General features: G+C 35.4%; 1 pseudogene across 1 annotated transcript; it reads left to right on the plus strand.

Moving 5' to 3' along the window:
• The first annotated feature begins 4,409 nt into the window (after positions 1 to 4,409).
• On the plus strand, positions 4,410 to 6,032 carry LOC150027206 (hydroxycinnamoyl-CoA:piscidic acid hydroxycinnamoyltransferase-like; annotated as a pseudogene). Its single transcript, XR_016521561.1, has 2 exons — positions 4,410 to 5,196; positions 5,605 to 6,032. The product of XR_016521561.1 is annotated as a hydroxycinnamoyl-CoA:piscidic acid hydroxycinnamoyltransferase-like (transcript).
• The last annotated feature ends 11,955 nt before the right edge of the window (positions 6,033 to 17,987 follow it).

Genomic DNA, 17,987 nt, shown 5'->3' on the forward strand with positions numbered 1-17,987 from the left:
TTTGAGAATTCTCTCAGCTTTCACCGTGGTCGCATGGCTCGTGGTGTCTCCCTTCCTATTCTTCGAATCTCGATGACCTTTGTTTTAAATTCCTGCAATTCTTCCAACTACATAAATTTTGTCGCTCGTTGTCTCAGCTCGTCCATACTGCCAGCCAATTTTTTACAAAAACTGTCAGAGAAAGATCCTGGTTTCAGGGTTGTCACCAGGTGATGGGGAGCTACCTCTTGGCTTAGGTTCCGGATACTGAGAGCCACCTTACCAAATCTCTCCATGATTGATCGGAGTGTTTCGGATTTTTCATGTCAGATGTTAACAAGAGCGAGGGAGGTTAAATGGTGATGTTTACTTGTAGGAAACTAAGCTAATAAATTATATATAAGTGTGTTGAAGCAATCGACGGTAAGGGGTGAGAGGGGCTTGAACCAATTCAAGGCAGTCCCTTTGAGTGAGGTGGGGAAAACGTGGCAAAACAGGGCATCAATAGCCATGTAAATCTGACTTGGGTCACATAAGCATAAACATGTTCGTCAGGATCGCCACTATCCTCATACTTATCGATCGTTGGGCTCTTCCAAGTGTATGGCAGGGATACCTCCATAATTGCTTTAGTGAAGGGATGCCGACGTGACGACAACCCAACTAACCCGCCAGAGACTGTGTGCACCGTGTGGTTTGGGTGTGAGTTGTTTTCTCCTTCCATTTGTGTCAGTGTTCAGTTTTTAGAGTGTCCATGGTTCCTTAAGTCTTCTTGAATTTTCGGCGTGTGTCCCACTTCGAACTTCCTTTTCATTATTTCATTTTTGGCCTTCAAGGCCTTGATCTCCTCCGCTTTCTTTCGTTTCATGTTTTTGAATTCGCTCTTCATTTCCAGCATCATGGCTACCCGATCCATGGACGAACCTTCTTCATTTGCATATGATTTCCCATCATGCTTCTCATGGCTACCATACGGTTTCTCTATAGGTTTTCCTTTCGATCCACGGTCGGCGCCAAAATGTTCTTACAATTTGAGAGAACGAATATTCCCTATCAAGTGTCTTATTCTCCGTTCACTGTCAATCTATTACATCCACAGGGTGGGATACGTACAAAGACACTTTAATGCTTAAGTCAATTGAGGTCTTGATATGCTCAGGCAATTTTTGAGTAAGAACAATATTACCTTTTACCATATGGGTCTCTCTTTATTTATAATTTTTTTATTGAACTTTATGCTTTGTGAGGATTAGCGTAGGCCCAATGGTCTACTAATCATGTTTTATTATCTTTAATAAGAGTTTAGTTCAATTAACCTGTAAATCGTAATTGTGTGATTTTGACTGAGAATCCGTATAGTTGTATACATTGTCGGTCAGTCAGTCAATCCCGACCAAGGGCCAGTGAATTAAGGAAGACTTTTTAGTGTTGCAGAAAAAAAAAGTGACCGAACAACTGATAATGCTAATAAATTATTGGGTATACATTGTCATCCGATTTTTGGTAAGATAATAATAAATAAGGATAATTTTTTCTTTATTTTCATATAATATTGTACTCCTTTATTTTCATATAATATTGCTTGTACTCCTTTATTTTTTGATAAAAAGGAATTGTGAGAAAAGAACGAAAATTCGGTAAGATTTGCAAATATTTTTATTCTTTTAACAAATGTTCCTGAAAAATGAATATTTTACTGTGTTTTTTTACTCTAAAATGAATATGATTAGGTTGAAAATCCATATTTCATATTTTACTTGAAATGTTAATGTAGCTGAGATGTTATGTTCCATAATAATATCTAATATGAAAGTTTTAAAATAAAATATAATAACATAGATCAAATTTATTATGTTTTTGAAAAAAAGGAGCTAAATTACAATTTTACCAAAATAAATAAATAAACACTTCATTAGTCCTTTTTTTTTTTATCTGTTTCAATTTTAGAGAAAACAAAATTCTATCTGTTTTTTAGAATTTTAATATTTTATTTTCTATTATATCCTTAATCTTTAAATAATTTACACAAAATATTTATTATTTTAAATTAAGAGAAAATTTGATAAAACAGAAAATTGAACTATTATTTATTAAAATTAAAAATATTATATTTCTTAATTCTTGTAAATAATAAACAACTCATGTTTGAAAGTTTCATTTGATCAAGAACAACATTTGTTTTAGATAACTTTATTAAATAAATGTTTTTATCCTTATGGTTTAACTTCTCTTTTCCATTTATACTCAGCAAATTACCAAGAAATCATACATTACTAATATCTTAATTTTTTTTAACATTAGAATATTATTCAACTAGTATTTTTACATGTGCAACATAAGGGATTTATTTTAAATATATATATATATATATATATATATATATATATTTGTTACAATTTTTTTTTCACAAACACAACTATTATTACAAAGCACCATAACAAAGATGAACATGATAATCATGGTTATAATGCATACACGAATAACAGAAAATAAAAATATAATGCACATAACAAATAAATAAAGATAAAGCAACTTTAAAACTGTTTTGGTTTCCACCAAAGAGAAACCACACCTAAAACTTGGTTGTAAGAAACAAAAAATATAAAACATAAATTATTTACAGGAGTACAATCACTTTTTGATGTCCTTGTTGGGATTTCACTCTTATGTCTCGGTACACGTCTTTGAAGACGATCATAAAATTTTGTCACTAACAATGGTGTGGAGTCTTCCTTAAAAATAGTTATATGAAAGCAGCAATCGCCAACGTACCATAATAAAATATGGTGGTCACCTTTAAAACCATAGAATGATTACCTTTTATAGTGAAGTGCCGCGTGTTTAAATGTGGTGTTCATGTAATATATGTAAATAACAATACTAATAATAATAGTAATAGTAATACTACGAAATATTTAGATTAAGAGGTGAAGTGTTAGATAATTCGTCGAAGTAGAGCTATAACAATATAACACAGATGTTGGAGCTGGAATAACCTTGTGACTCTCCTTTGTTATTGTTATTTATAAAATCTAACTTTTTTTTTTGTTTTAGCTTTTGATCTACATATATTTTATGTGCAATTTTAGTTTTATTCATAATTATTAATATATAATTCTCATAATTTTAAAATATTTTAAATTAAGGTCTTTATTTTGAAAAACATACAATAATTAATTCACTGTGAAAGTGGAAAATAATAAAGTTAATTTTTCCTTGCAATATGTTTTTGTAACCCTTGAAGCCCTCATAGCCACAAACACACATGGCTTTGAAACTCACATCTGACAGATAATGCAATTATTTAGGATATATAAAACAATGATAAATAAAAGTTGTTTCCGAGCTAGGTAATGGTGGCTTATGACCCAAGTTGGGAATTAAGGTGATGGAAGAAGCAATATTGGTTTAAGAAGAAGATAATGCCTTATTTAGTGTTTCTTCTCCTTAAATATAATAGACATAAGTATTGCTAAATTGTGATTCTTTGTTACAACTGTCGTTGGTGGCCATTGAGCCTGTGTCGAATAACAATGTGTCTACGGTAGAAGAGAGAAGTCAGAAGTATCATTAGAGATAGTGGAAAATGGGCTTGAATGTTGACCACAAGTCATTTTACAAAATTTTTGAAACCCGTGGTATTTAACATAGATTTTGCAACCCATGGTATTTAATAGAGGTTTTGAAACCCATGGTATTTTACAGAGGTTTTGAAACCCATGATATTTAATGTAAGTTTTCAAAACCCATGGTATGTTACGAAGATTTTTAAACTCATAGTATTTTACGAGAGTTTTAAAACTCGTGGTATTTACGGAGGTTCGTAAACTCATGGTATTTAACAAAGATTCTGAAAGATTTTTCTTGAAGTTTAAAAAAACCCCTGGGACAAGTTCCTCAATGATGATTTAGCGAAGAAAATTATAACCTTGGATAAATGACTTAATAGATGTTTTAACATTAAATAGTGTAAAAATAAACCCCGTTAAAAACTATTTTTTCTTACCGTGACTATATTGACATATCACTAATTACATTGATTAATTTGATATATATTAAAAATATGTAAAACTTATATAAATAATTTTATTTTATTTATTTATATAATAAAAAAATGTTGTCATGAAATAAGTCCGACATTTAACATGATAACAAATAATTTTTAATTATCATTTCAAAACTTAACCTAATAATCAAAATTTCAAAATTATGAAGAGTCTAACAATAATATGTTCTAATTTCAAATAATACAAATTTTCATTCAAATTTTCTTAAACAATACTTTAAAATTTAAGTTTAAGAGTTTTGTATGATAAATACTTGTTAAAAATTAAAAAAAAATGAAAAATTTCATAAATAGTTGTTAAAAATTAAGAAGGAAATACAATGTAAATGATTCTATAAGTTCATTTCTTTTGTGTGTGTTGTTGCAATAGAAACCTTTCACACAATGGTATCTATCAAAGCATCTTACACAGAGGTTCCAAATCAACCAACTCCAGAGGGCATTCAATGGCTGTCTGATACTGATCAAGTGGCGCGTCTGTACCACGCTCCCACAATCTACATTTTCCATGCAAAGCACCACCATGACACATTAATTCAACAGATGAGAAACTCTCTTAGCAAGATTTTGTGCCACTACTATCCATTGGCTGGTAGATTGAGAAAGTTAGAAGAAGGTGGCAGATTGGAATTGGATTGTAATGCAAAAGGAGTGGTGTTGATTGAAGCAGAATCCACAAAAACAGTGCAAGATTATGATGACTTTTTGGGTGAATCCATTAAGGATTTGGTTCCAACAGTTGATTACACAAAAATCCTAATTCAGGAACTTCCCATGTTACTGGTGCAAGTAACAAGTTTCCTTGGCCATGAAGCATTTTCCATTGGAGTTGCTATCTGTCATGTCTTGGTTGATGGTGTTGCTGCTGTTCAGTTCATCAACTCATGGGCAAAGTTATTGCTGCACATGTATGGAGATCTGCATGTAAGGCTAGTGGATTAGATGAAAATCAACCAACTGTTATTCGGTTCAATGCTGATATTCGCAATAGACTCATTCCACCTCTCCCTGTGAATTACTTTGGGAATGCTTTGGCCTTAACAGCAGCATCATCACATGTTGGAGAAATCTTATCAAATTCTTTGGGTCATGCTGCTAAGAAAATAAGGGAAGCAATTGAAGTTCTCACATATGAGTATATAAGCTCACAGGTCACACTTCTTTTTATAGTTTGACAGTATTTTCTTCTTATAGCATGAACAAAACAAATGTATCAAATGAAAACTGATTCTAACATAATAAACTAAATTGTATGTTTATTATGTTTTTATTGCTAAAAACAAATGTATCAAATTAATATAGTAACTGATTATTTTTTTTTATTTTTAAAATTAATTTTTATTTAATATTTTGTTTATAATACTTTTATGAATTATATTTAATTTAGAATTAAGTAGTTTTATTTAATAGTAATTCGGTATTTTTAATGAAATTGAGTACTATAGTTTGGTTTAGTTAATTTTTAAGAAAATCCTAAAAATGAAGGTATATTCATGGATATTTGATTATTACTTTGACTTTCACACATTAATTTTGCAGAGAAATTCTGTTTTTTACAGATAGATGTTATTAGAGGCCACGACCACATGGATAAAGCAAGGGCTTTGTACTTTGGAACAAATGAAGATAAGGATGCATTGTTTTTTGGGAACCCTAACCTTCTTATTACAAGTTGGATGAGGATGCCAACGTATGAAGCAGATTTTGGTTGGGGAAAGCCAGTGTATTTCGGTTATGCAGCTGTGGCTACACAAGATAGGGCAATCATTACTCAAAGTATGGATGTGAAAATTGCGAAAATCTTGAAAAGAAGGTCCACTATCTTGTTAAAATAGTGGATAAGCTTTCTAAAGGACAATCCAACTTTGAGAGTGTTCTAGCATCTCAAAACTGTGTTTTTGGAAAAGCTGGATTGGGTTTTAATCCACAAAACAAACAAGATAGATTTTCAAAATCATTTTCGTAAATGCCAGAAAAACAACCGATTGGACCATCGAAACAACCGATTGTTACATGCTTCTATTCCATGAAAAGAGGCCATTCTGTGAGGTTCTGTAAAATCAGAAAATTTGCTGTTCCTAAAGGTCTTATGAAGTGGATCCCTAAGAGTAATAAAGCTTAATTGATGAGTGTAAACCAAGTGGACCCACATTTATAAGGGGACCAAATCTTTGTACTTGAAAATCTTTTTGTAGGAAATCTTGGAGGAGAGCAAGCAACTGTGGTACTTGGATAGTGCATGCTCTAAGCACATGACAGGGGACAAATCGAAGTTCCTAAGCATCTTTGATGGATATCCACTAGGAGAGGATTTTATTAAAGAAGGAAGAGGATTTTCACCTACACATTTGAAGTTCTTCCTTCTAGTCTTCTCACAAATTAAAAGAAGTCAAAGAGAAGATCAAGCCTAAAGATAAAGAAGTCTACAAACTCTTAAATAATAGGCTTCATATTAAATATCTCTCTTTATAGTTTCTTTTAAATTGTAAATAATATAGAATAATGTTTAGAAAGGTGCTTAGAGGGAAACATGAGACACCTCTTTTGTAAAAGCATCTTTAGGCTTTAGTTTAGCAAATTCTAGAAGCTTGGGGAGTGAGCTTAGTAAGGGGGGTGTGATCTTAGGAGTTTTTTGGGTAGCTTAGGGAATAAGCTATGTAAATGACCAGCCCTTACTCCTATAAAAGGAGGGCTTAGGTCCTTCACAATTCAGATTGGAATTTTATAGTAGAGAGACTATACTCAATTTAGGAGAGAATTTGTGAGTTTTTGAGTCTTCCTCTTCTTTGCCTTATCTTGTGAGCTATGGTGAGCTTCAAGTGGTGGCACTCCATCACTTATCTTGGTTCAAGGTTCCAAGTGGCGTGAATGGCTTCTTCCAATCCTCAAAATCCAGCAAGCATCTTCATATAAGTGTCTTCTTTCCTTTCTTCAATTTTTCCATTCGGTAGTTTCATTTCCTAATGTGCTTCCTTCATTTTCTACCATTTACATTCTGTTTTCCAGCTTTGTTCTTTGTTTCTTTTCGGTTCAGTAGCTAGTTTCTTAATTCTGTCCAGTTTTAATTCTTGTTCTTCTTTCCTTTTGTTTTGATTCAATTTGACAATACATGGACTTCAATATGAGTCTTGGTTGGTGCTTAGTTTTGGTGAGTTCTTGAATTTAGAACATTGATCCAATTCTAAAGTAGAGTACCTTTTAAATCCAGCTCAAGTTGTTCCTAAGAATGTCAAGAATCATGTGTTCTTGTAGTTACATTCACATCAATCTTCTTTAAGCAAGAGGGTCATGTTACCTATGGAGACAACAACAAAGGAAAGATTCTTGGAAGAGGATCCATAAGAGACAAAGACATCTTGGTAATCCATGATGTGCTTTATGTAGAAGGCCTAAAGCATAATCTGCTGAGCATTAGCCAACTATGTGACAATGGATATCAAGTAATGTTCAAGGCAAACACATGTGAAATCTGTCTACCCAACACTAAAGAGGTACACTTGGACTCTTTTCTTGGAATCAAAGAGTGATGCCTTTTCTGCTTTTAAGAAATTAGCAAGAAGGTTGCAGAACACAAAGAACAGCAACATAGGTTCTATTAGAAGTGATCATGGAGGAGAATTTCAGAATGAGAAGTTCAGTAAATTATGTGAGAAGATGGGGATTCTGCACAACTTCTCTGCTCCAAGAACACCACAACAGAATGGAGTAGTAGAGAGGAAGAACAGGTCTCTTGAAGAGCTAGCAAGGACAATGCTTAGTGAATCATCACTTCCTAAGTATTTTTGGGCAGATGCAGTGAGCACCTCATGTTATGTGATGAATAGGGTGCTTATAAGGCCTATTTTGAAGAAAACTCCATATGAACTCTTCAATGGAAGGAAGCCTAACATCAGTCATCTCAAAGTCTTTGGCTGCAGCTGTTTCATTCTAAAAAATGGAAAGGAAAACTTGGGAAAGTTTGATGAGAAAGCGGACCTTGGTATCTTCATAGGATATTCACTCACAAGTCATGCATATAAAGTCTACAACAAGAGGTTGATGATTGTAGAAGAATCAGTTCACGTTGTCTTTGATGAGGTAGATTGCAGAATCAATCAAATCCCTAAGACTAGTGCTGAAGAAGATGAACAGAGCATCAGTTTGGAGAAGCTGGAAATCTGTGCAGAAAAACAACCGGTTGATTCGTAGGAACAACCGATTGAAATTCTGCAACAGAGTGAGCTGCCCAAGGAGTGGAGGATTCCTAGAGATCTGTCAGTAGATAACATCATAGGACAGATAAAGGAAGGTGTCTCCACACGTAGCTCTATCTCAAACTTCTGCAGGCACACAACTTTTGTCTCTCAAATTGAACCAAAGTCAATTGAGGAAGCTCTCAAGGATGAGAAGTGGGTTGAAGCTATGCATGAAGAGTTGAATCAGTTTGCAAGGAATGAGGTATGGTTTCTTGTCCCTAAAACAAATGAAATGAATATTATTGGTTCGAAATGGGTTTTCAGGAACAAGCTAGATGAGGATGGTGTGATCACAAGGAACAAAGCAAGGCTAGTTGCCAAAGGCTACAATCAAGAAGAGGGCATAGATTATGGTGAAACCTTTGCTCCTGTTGCTAGATTGGAGGTTGTGAGGCTGCTGCTGGCTTTTGCGTGTATGAGTGGTTTTAAACTCTTCCAAATGGATGTCAAGAGTGCCTTCCTAAATGGCTACATCAATGAGGAAGTCTATGTAGATCAACCAGCGGACTTTGATGATCATAAGTATCCCAACCATGTCTTCAAGTTGAAGAAAGCTTTGTATGGACTGAAGCAAGCTCCAAGACAGTGGTATCAGAGGCTTAGCAACTTCCTTCTATCTCATGGATATGAAAGGGGAATGGTAGACAAGACTCTCTTCATCAAGAAGTCAAATGCAGAAATAATTCTTGTGCAAATCTATGTTGATGATATCATCTTTGGTGCTACACAAGATAGTTTGTTTGAAGAATTTGTGGCTGCAATGAAAAGTGAGTTTGAAATGTCTATGATGGGAGAACTATCTTTCTTTCTTGGATTGTAGGTTAAGCAAACAAAGGATGGGATCTTCTTAAGTCAATCAAAGTATTGCAAGGAGATTCTCAAGAAATTTGAAATGGAGAGTTGCAAAGAAGCAAGCACTCCAATGTCTTCAAGCTGTTACATGGATGTTGATGCTGCTGGAAAGAGTGTAGATCAAACAAAACAGAGGATTGATTGGATCTTTTCTTTATCTAACAGCTAGTAGGCCGGACATCATGTTTGCGATGTGTCTTTGTGCAAGATATCAAGAAAATCCTAAAGAGTCACACTTCAAAGCTGGAAAAAGAATTCTGAAATATCTCAAAGGAACATCATCTGTTGGATTATGGTATCCTTCTCACTCTCAAATTCATTTAATTGGTTATTCAGATTCTGACTTTGCAGGTTGCAAACTAGATAGAAAGAGCACAAGTGGCACTTGCCACCTTCTTGGCTTAAGCCTAATCTCATGGCATAGCAAGAAGCAAGCATGTGTTGCTCTCTCTATTGTTGAGGCTGAATACATTGTTGTTGGAAGCTGTTGTGCACAGATTCTGTGGCTCAAACAACAACTTGCAGACTTTGGATTACAAATCAACAAGGTTCCTTTGATGTGTGATAACACAAATGCCATCAATCTTACCAAAAATCAGATTCAGCACTCAAGGACCAAAGATATTGAAATAAGACATCATTTCATCAGGGATCATGTAAACAATGGGAACTGTGAAGTGAAGTTTGTGGAGACCAAACTGCAGTTAGCTGACATCTTCACAAAACTGTTTCCAAAAGATAGGTTTTTCTTCTTAAGAAATGAGTTAGGTATCCTTGATTTTAATAATCTCTCCTAAATCTGTTTTGATACATGCTAAAGTCCATTTGTGAAGACAAATAGGGGGAGAATTAATTGGTTCTTGTATATCTTTATCTGATACTGTAAAATATGTTAAAATCTCTAATATAAAAGTGTTTTCTGCTGCTGCTGATAAAAATAACCGATTGTTTCGTGTAAACAACCGATTGTTTATCATGTTTTATGCCTTGAATATATAAAAATCTAACCTGCTGCTGTAAGAAGCATTGGATAGTATAAATGCTATTTTTGCAGGTACTGCTTTAGATTCAATCAGATCAAACACAAGCACCAAGGATTTGTCTTCATCAAATAGGGGGAGATTGTTAAACCAAGTGATGTTCAAGCTTTGAAGAATCCAAACCCTTTGAAGGATGTTGAAGCCTTGGCTGTGCTTGCTGTTGCTGTGCTGGTTTAGTATAGTTGTGGGGTAGTTTGAGTGTTGTAATCCACCCTTTGATCGAATCAAAAGCATAGGCATTCTCAATCTTTGTGAAAGTAAAATGTTTTCAAATTAAGTTAAAACAACCGATTGTTTTGTCGAAACAACCGATTGTTTATACTTAGATGTTTTAAGAAAAGATTGAAAACTGTTTTTCAAATGGTTGAACTGTTAGAACCAAAACAACCGATTGATTCGAGGAAACAACCGATTGTTTGTTTTGCGACCATAACAGAAAAACTGTTTTATCTTTGACTGAGCTTTAAATGACTTAAATGCTTACGCTCCCGTCATTAAATGCTTTGACCAATCTTTTAATGTAATTTAAGAGTTTGTTAAGATTTGATAACAAACTACATCTTTGAATATATTCAGAAAAACAGATTTGAGAATTAATCTTTGACAAGTTTTTTGCTAAGAGTTTTTGAGTTTTTCAAAGAGCTGAGATTGCTGAAAGTTTGTGATTGATCAAAGTTTGTGGAATAGGATTTTGCTTGTATTGATTTCAGATTATCTTCTGTAACAAGTGTAATCCTTGTACTCTGTGAAACAAGTTTTCGTTTCTGTGTTTGCTGAGATTGGCTGTGTGTTCTTGAGGGGATCAAGATCAGCAATCTTAGTGTTGGTGTGTTGGCCAAGAAGAGTGTGTGTCTTGAGGTGTTCAAGATCACTTTCTTGGTTGTGGTGTAAGTGATCAGGTTTTGATTGCTTAGTGGATTTCCTCAGGGTTTCTGAGAAGACTGGATGTAGCTCTGGGTTTAGAGTGAACCAGTATAAACAACTGTGTACATTTTCTCTATCCCTTACTCTTTAGAATTTAGTTTTGATATTTGTTTACTGGTATAAACAACCGATTGTTTCTGCGAAACAACCGATTGTTTTACTAGTGCTGTGCTTTTGGCTTTGTGTTTTGAAAAACTGATTTCTTAATCAAGGTATTTGTGAAGTATTTTCATTCAAGGCTCAATAGTTTGCGAAAACTCTCTTTAAACAATTCACCCCCCTCTAGTTTAAAGCCATATATTCTAACAGTTTGGGCATGTGGAAATTGAGAGGAAAATAATGTTGAAGGAAATAGAGGTTCTTGATGTGATAGATCAAGCAGATAATTTGGAGGACTGTGACAGGTTGAAGAGATTGGATCTTATTAGCCAATTGAGAGAGGCTAATAAGAAAATTGAGTCTTTATTCAGACAGAAAGCTAGAACCAATTGGTTAGTGCATGGGGATGCTAACTCTAAGTACTACCATTCGGTAATAAGATGGAGAAGGCTAACAAACGAGGTAAAAGGTGTCTATGTGGGGGATCAATGGTGTGAGGAACCGGAGATGGTGAGGAGGGAAGTGAGATCTATGTTCGAAGAGAGATTTAAGTCTCAGTATGATTTCGGGGTACATCTAGAAAATGTCCAATTCAGGAAGCTGTCTGCGGAGGTTAGTGAGAGCATGATATCTAATATAACAGAAGAACAGGTGAAGGAGGCAGTGTGGATGTGTGAGGGGTCCAAAAGCCCAAGCCCAGACGGGTTTAACTTCAATTTCATTAAGCATAATTGGGAGGCCCTTAAGCACGATATCCTCGCTGCAGTTCAATCTTTTCAAGTAGCTGGAAACATACCAAGAGGGTGTAATGCATCGTTTATTGCTTTGGTTCCTAAAGTAAGGGATCCATCAAAGCTTGATGAGTATAGGCCTATCTCACTAGTGGGATCCATATATAAAATCATATCAAAGGTGTTGTCTTGTCGTATGAAAAAAGTGTTACTCTTGGTCATCGATGAATGTCAATCAGCTTTTCTGAAGGATAGAGGGTTACTTGATAGTGTAGTTGTAGCCAATGAGGTTGTGGAAGAGCTAAGGAGGTGTGGAAAAAAGGGGTCTATGCCTAAAAGTGGACTACGAGAAAGTGTATGATTTGGTAAGCTGAGTATTTCTCACTGATATGTTGCAGAGACTTGGGTTCCATAGGAGATGGATCTTGTGGATTAGTGCTTACTTGGAGTCTGCACCAATATCAGTATTGGTTAATGGTAGCCCCACATCGGAGTTCAAAATCACAAGAGGATTGAGACCAGGAGATCCTCTAGCCCCCTTTCTGTTTATTGTGGTCGCAGAAGGTTTGTCTGGACTTGTGAGGCAGGGGCTTACAGCCAACTTGCTGATAGGCATCAAGGTAGGTAGGAAGGAGGTTGAGGTTGGTGTTCTACAATTCGCGGATGATACGTTGTTCTTTTGTGAAGACACTTTTTCTAATGTGTTTACCATAAAGGCCATCCTCAGATGCTATGAACTTGCATCGAGGTTGAAGATTAATTTCCATAAATCAAAGTTGGCAGGAGTGAATGTAAGTAGAGAGACGCTGGAGGTGTATGCGAAAGCCCTGCATTGCAATCTAATGAGGGTACCCTATAAGTATCTGGGATTGGAAGTTGGAGGTAACCCTACAAAGAAACTGTTTTGGGAACCGATCATTGATAGACTAAGTACAGAATTGAATATATGGAAGGGGAGATTTCTGTTTCTGGCGGGAAAGATATGCTTAGTCAAGTCGGTCTTCACATCTCTCCCGCTTTTCTATCTATCCTTCTTCAAAGCACCAGAAGTGGTATGTGATAGAATAATCAGTATCCAAAGAAGATTCTTATTGGGTTGGGGGAGGGAGAAAAGGACCATACCGTGGGTGAGTTGGGAGAATTTGTGTAAACACAAGGAGGAAGGTGGGTTGAGAATAAAAAATGTAAGGTATTTCAACAGGGCGCTTCTAACAAAGTGGAAGTGGAGGCTTATGGGTGAAGAAAAGGGTATGTGGAAACAAATACTGATATCAAAATATGGAACGGACATATATCAAAGTTGCAATAATAAGAAGAATCTTTCTTGGTGGTGGAAAGACCTAGGTAAGAGCTGTGGGGAGGGAGAAGAAGTAAGCTGGTTCCATGGTGAAATTGGTTGGAAGGTGGGAAGAGGGGACAAGGTGAGGTTTTGGGAGGATGCTTGGCTAGGTGGAAGTCCTTTAAGTGTCAAATACCCTAGGTTGTACTCCGTGTCATTGGATAAGGGTAGGAAGGTGAGTGAAGTAGGTGTATCGGAGGAAGATGTATGGATTTGGAGTTTGAGATGGAGAACGACAAGATTCCAATGGGAATTGGAACAAGAAAAGGAGATGATAACAGCGGTAGAAAGAGTCCACTTGAATATGGAAAATCAGGATTCTTTGAGCTGGGGTGACGATAGCTCAAGCTTATTTTCAGTAAAAGCAGCATATGAGTGTTGAACCAAGTGTGTTCAAGCTTTGAAGAATCCAAACCCTTTGAAGGTTGATGAAAGGCTGGATGTGCTTGTTGTTGCGGAGCTGTCTTTAGATAGGATCTGGGGTAGTTATATTGTATATATCCACTCTTGATTGAATCCAAAGCATAAGCATTCTCAAACCTTTTAATTGAAAAGTGTTTTTCAAACTAAGTGAAAAAAAACCTGTTGTTTTGTCGAAACAACCGATTGTTTTATACTTAGGTGTTTTTAGAAAGGTTGAAAACTGTTTTTGATGGTTGACTTGCTGTCAAACCAAAACAACCGATTGATTCGTGGAAACAACCGATTGTTTGTTTTGAGACCATAACAGAAAACTGTTTTGTGCTTTGACTGAGCATTAAATGATTTTCTAACTGTTTACGCTCCAGTTTTTAATGCTTTGACCAATCTTTAAATGCAATTAATAGTTTGTTAAGATTATGCAACAAACAAATTTGTTTTAAATATAGAAAAACAGATTTGAGATTTAACAGAGAATGAGATTTTGAAAAGTTGAGAATTGCTTAGAGATTGCATTGATCAAAGAGTGTGAGATAGGATTTTCATCTTGTATTGATTTTAGATTTGTTCTGTAACAAGTGTAATCCTTTGTTCTTGTTGAAAGAAACTTTGTGTGTATTGCTGAGAAGTGCTGTGTGTTCTTGAGGGGATCAAGATCAGCATTCTTAGTGGTGTTGTGTTGGACCAATGGAAGTGTGTGTCTTGAGGGGATCAAGGTCACTTCTTTGGTTGTGTTGTAAGTAATCTAGGGTTGATTTCTTAGAGGATTCCCCAGTGGTTTTTGGGAAGACTGGATGTAGCTCTGGGTTTAGAGTGAACCAGTATAAACCTCTGTGTGCATTCTCTCTATCATTAATCTCTTTAAATTCAGTTTTTATATTTGTGAACTGGTATAAACAACCGATTGTTTCCTCGAAACAACCGATTGTTTCCTCGAAACAACCGATTGTTTTTCTGGTGCTGTGCTTATTTGCTTTGTGTTTCGGCAAACTGAATTCTTATTCAAGTGTTTCTCGAAGTAATTTCATTCTTGACTTAAAAGTTTGCGAAAACCCTTTTTAAACCATTCACCCCCCCTCTAGTTTAAAGCCATACATTCTAACAATTGACATCAAGAGCTTGGTTCTTGAAATTTATTCAAGTGTGATCCTAAAACTGTTTTTTAATGGCTGAAAAGTTTTCTTTTGGGGAAGGTGCATGTTTAAACAAACCACCTTTGTTTTGTGGTATGAAATATGATTTGTGGTGCATAAGAATGAAATTCTTTGTTGAATCTATAGATAGAAAAATCTGGAATGTTATTACAAATAACTATCTCATGCCTATATCTAAAAATGATTCTTCTGAAACAGAACATATTGATTGTGTAGCTATGAACATCATTGTATCTGCACTTGATTCTAATGAACTGCTCAAGGTTTCAGAATGTAGGTCTGCCAAAGAAATGTGGAATACCCTTGAATAGTATCACAAGAATCCAAGAAGTGCCTTGATGGAAAAAGAAGAATCTTCTGCTGAATCCTTCTCTTCAGAATCCAAAAAGAAGGGTCATATTAAAACTGAATGTCCCAACAAAAGGAAGAGAAACTTCAAGAAGCATGAGAAGAAAAGAAAATCAAGAAGAGCTTATAATGATAAAAGCTCATCATCAAGAAAGGAAGAAAAGGAAAATTTATGCTTGATTGTTGAAGGAGATGATGAGTCAAGTAGCTCAAGTGAGATAAGTTCATGTGCTTCTTTAAATGAACAAAATTATAGTGAATTGCTTGAAGCTTTTCAAGAAACACACGATGAAGCTAATCGATTGGTTCTTTCAAACAACCGATTGAAAGAACTTAACAGCTGGCTTGAAAAGAGAGTGAAGGCACTTGAAGAAGAGTTGGAAAAATCAAAAAGGGATTTTAAAAATCTTGAAACACATTTCAAAAACTCTTCTTGCTAGTGTGACACTCTCATTTGTGAAAATTGTGAAAACCTTGAAAAGAAAGTGCATTATCTTATCAATACTGTGGATAAGCTTTCGAAAGGAAAATCTAACTTTGAAAATGTCTTGGCATCTCAAAACTGTGTTTTTGGAAAAGCTGGTTTAGGTTTTAATCCACAAAACAAACAAGATAAGTTTTCAAAAAGTTTTTCAAGAAAGCCAGTAAAACAACCGATTGTTAAGTCGAAACAATCGGTTGTTACATGCTTTTACTACATGAAGAAAGGCCATTCGGTTAGATTCTGTAAAATAAGAAAGTTTTCAGTTCTCAAAGGCTTCATGAAATGGATTCCTAAAGGTTGTGAGGTTTCAAATGAGAAAAAGAAACCAAATGGACCCACATTTGTAAGGGGACCAAACCTTGGTGCTTGAATTCATGTTTATGCAGGAAATCTAAAGAAATAGGAGGGACTGAGTCATCTGGTCAAGTTCTTGGAAGAAAAAGATTAATATTTAAGCTGAATCAATGTTCTGTATCCTTCCAAAGGCTCTCAATGGTCAAAAGAGGCTTCTTGATCAAAAGCATATGGCTCAATGAAGGAACATCATAAAGGATAAGACCTTCCTGTTTAAGTTCATATTCATGCTTAATTATCTCTTTTAAAAATGTTCAAATATGTCTGCTTTGAATCCTTTCTGCCCATAATTAAATTCAAAAATCATTTTTATTGCTGCAGAAAAACAACCGATTGTTTCCTCGAAACAACCGATTGTTTTGTGTCTGACAACACTGTGAAAAGAATGGATTTAATTCTTTTTGAATTTCTGTCTGTTGCAGATCACATTTATGAAAGAATCCTTGGTCAATGAAGGAGTGTTGAAAGCTGATCACGTTCAGAAAGAAGTTACAACAAGTCATAAAGGAATATATTCCATAATCTTGAAAATTTAAGAGCTTTTATGACTAGTCAAAGATCACATGGGATGACCATGTGATTTTCTACTTTTTCTGGCGTTTTCTATGCAGGCCTTGGTCAAGTCTTTTGTCTCTGAAAATCTGGTACCCACTCACGTCATTGAATGCCTTGTGGTTTTGTTTTTGCTTTAAAATTTGTTACAGTTGTTCTCTCTTACAAGAACAACCAATTGAGCCATCTCTTGAAACATCTCTTGCTCTTCTTGTGAGAGATCTCTTTGCCCCTTTTCTGCTATCATGGAATCAACACCTCCCACTTCAAAGAGAGTTAAAACCAGAGTAGTGAGGTCTGGAGGCAGATTAGAAGGCTGGTTTTCTGGAGATAATAATCTCATTGAAAGGTATAGGTTTGAAACTAGCACAAAGGTGATAAACAACCCCAAAGTTGTTTCCTTTGATTGGCTGAAAAGCCAAAAGCTAGATAATGTGAGGAGGGTGCTCAAAGATCAATCTCTTAGAAAGTTCTTGGAGATGAAGGGGAACATCTACCCAGATTTGATTAGGGTGTTCTACACTAATCTTAAATTTGAGGGAAACAACCTTGTCTCTCATGTGAAGGGAGTTGATATGGAAATCACCTATGATGTGTGGACTGTAAGTGCAGGTCTGAAGTATTCTGGCCTTAGAATTAACAAGGGAAACCTTGGTGTAGTAGATGATTTTAACAAAGTCCAATACTACAAGAGTTGCTTGAAGAATCAAAATGCTTAAGTAAGGACTTGTTCGGTTGGAGGCTTAAGGCTTGATGAAAGGTTGTTGACCCTTATTGTAACTTGAATTCTAACTCCAAGGAGGAGCAATCATTTTGTTCTTACAGAAGAGGACCTAGTGTACATCTACTGCATAATGAAGAATATCATAATCAATTGGATCCACATCATCAAGGAACACATGCAAAAAGCCATGAGGTTAAGTGACTATCACTATCCATATGCTGTTTTGATTTCTAAATTTTTGCTGTATTTTGAAGTGAATCTGGAAGATGAGACATTTGAGTTGGTTAAGTCAACTCAAGAGATGAACAATGGCTCTCTTAACAAGATGGGATTCACCAAAATAGGTGGCAAATGGGTAAGCAAAGATGGTGACCATGGTGCCTCATCAAGTGCTGTTGCTGATCTTGATGAAGAAGAGCATGCTGCTGGTATGGATTTTCAACATGAAGATCAACCTGAAACAAATCAAGATGCTGGACCCAGTGCTGGAAATCAGGAAGATGAGATGCCTTCCATGTCTTTTTTTGAAAGATACATGGTCAATAGGCTTGATGGATTTGCGGAGAATCAAAGAAATCTTCATGATTTGTGTGTAAGCAACTTCCAGAACAGTGATAACAGGATCAACAACATGGATACACCCTTCATGACATTGGATGAACAGATAGAAGTTGTTCAGAATCAGT

This window comes from Phaseolus vulgaris, chromosome 6, assembly GCF_051622355.1.
Source record: "Phaseolus vulgaris cultivar YP4 chromosome 6, ASM5162235v1, whole genome shotgun sequence".
Taxonomy (NCBI): Eukaryota; Viridiplantae; Streptophyta; class Magnoliopsida; order Fabales; family Fabaceae; genus Phaseolus; species Phaseolus vulgaris.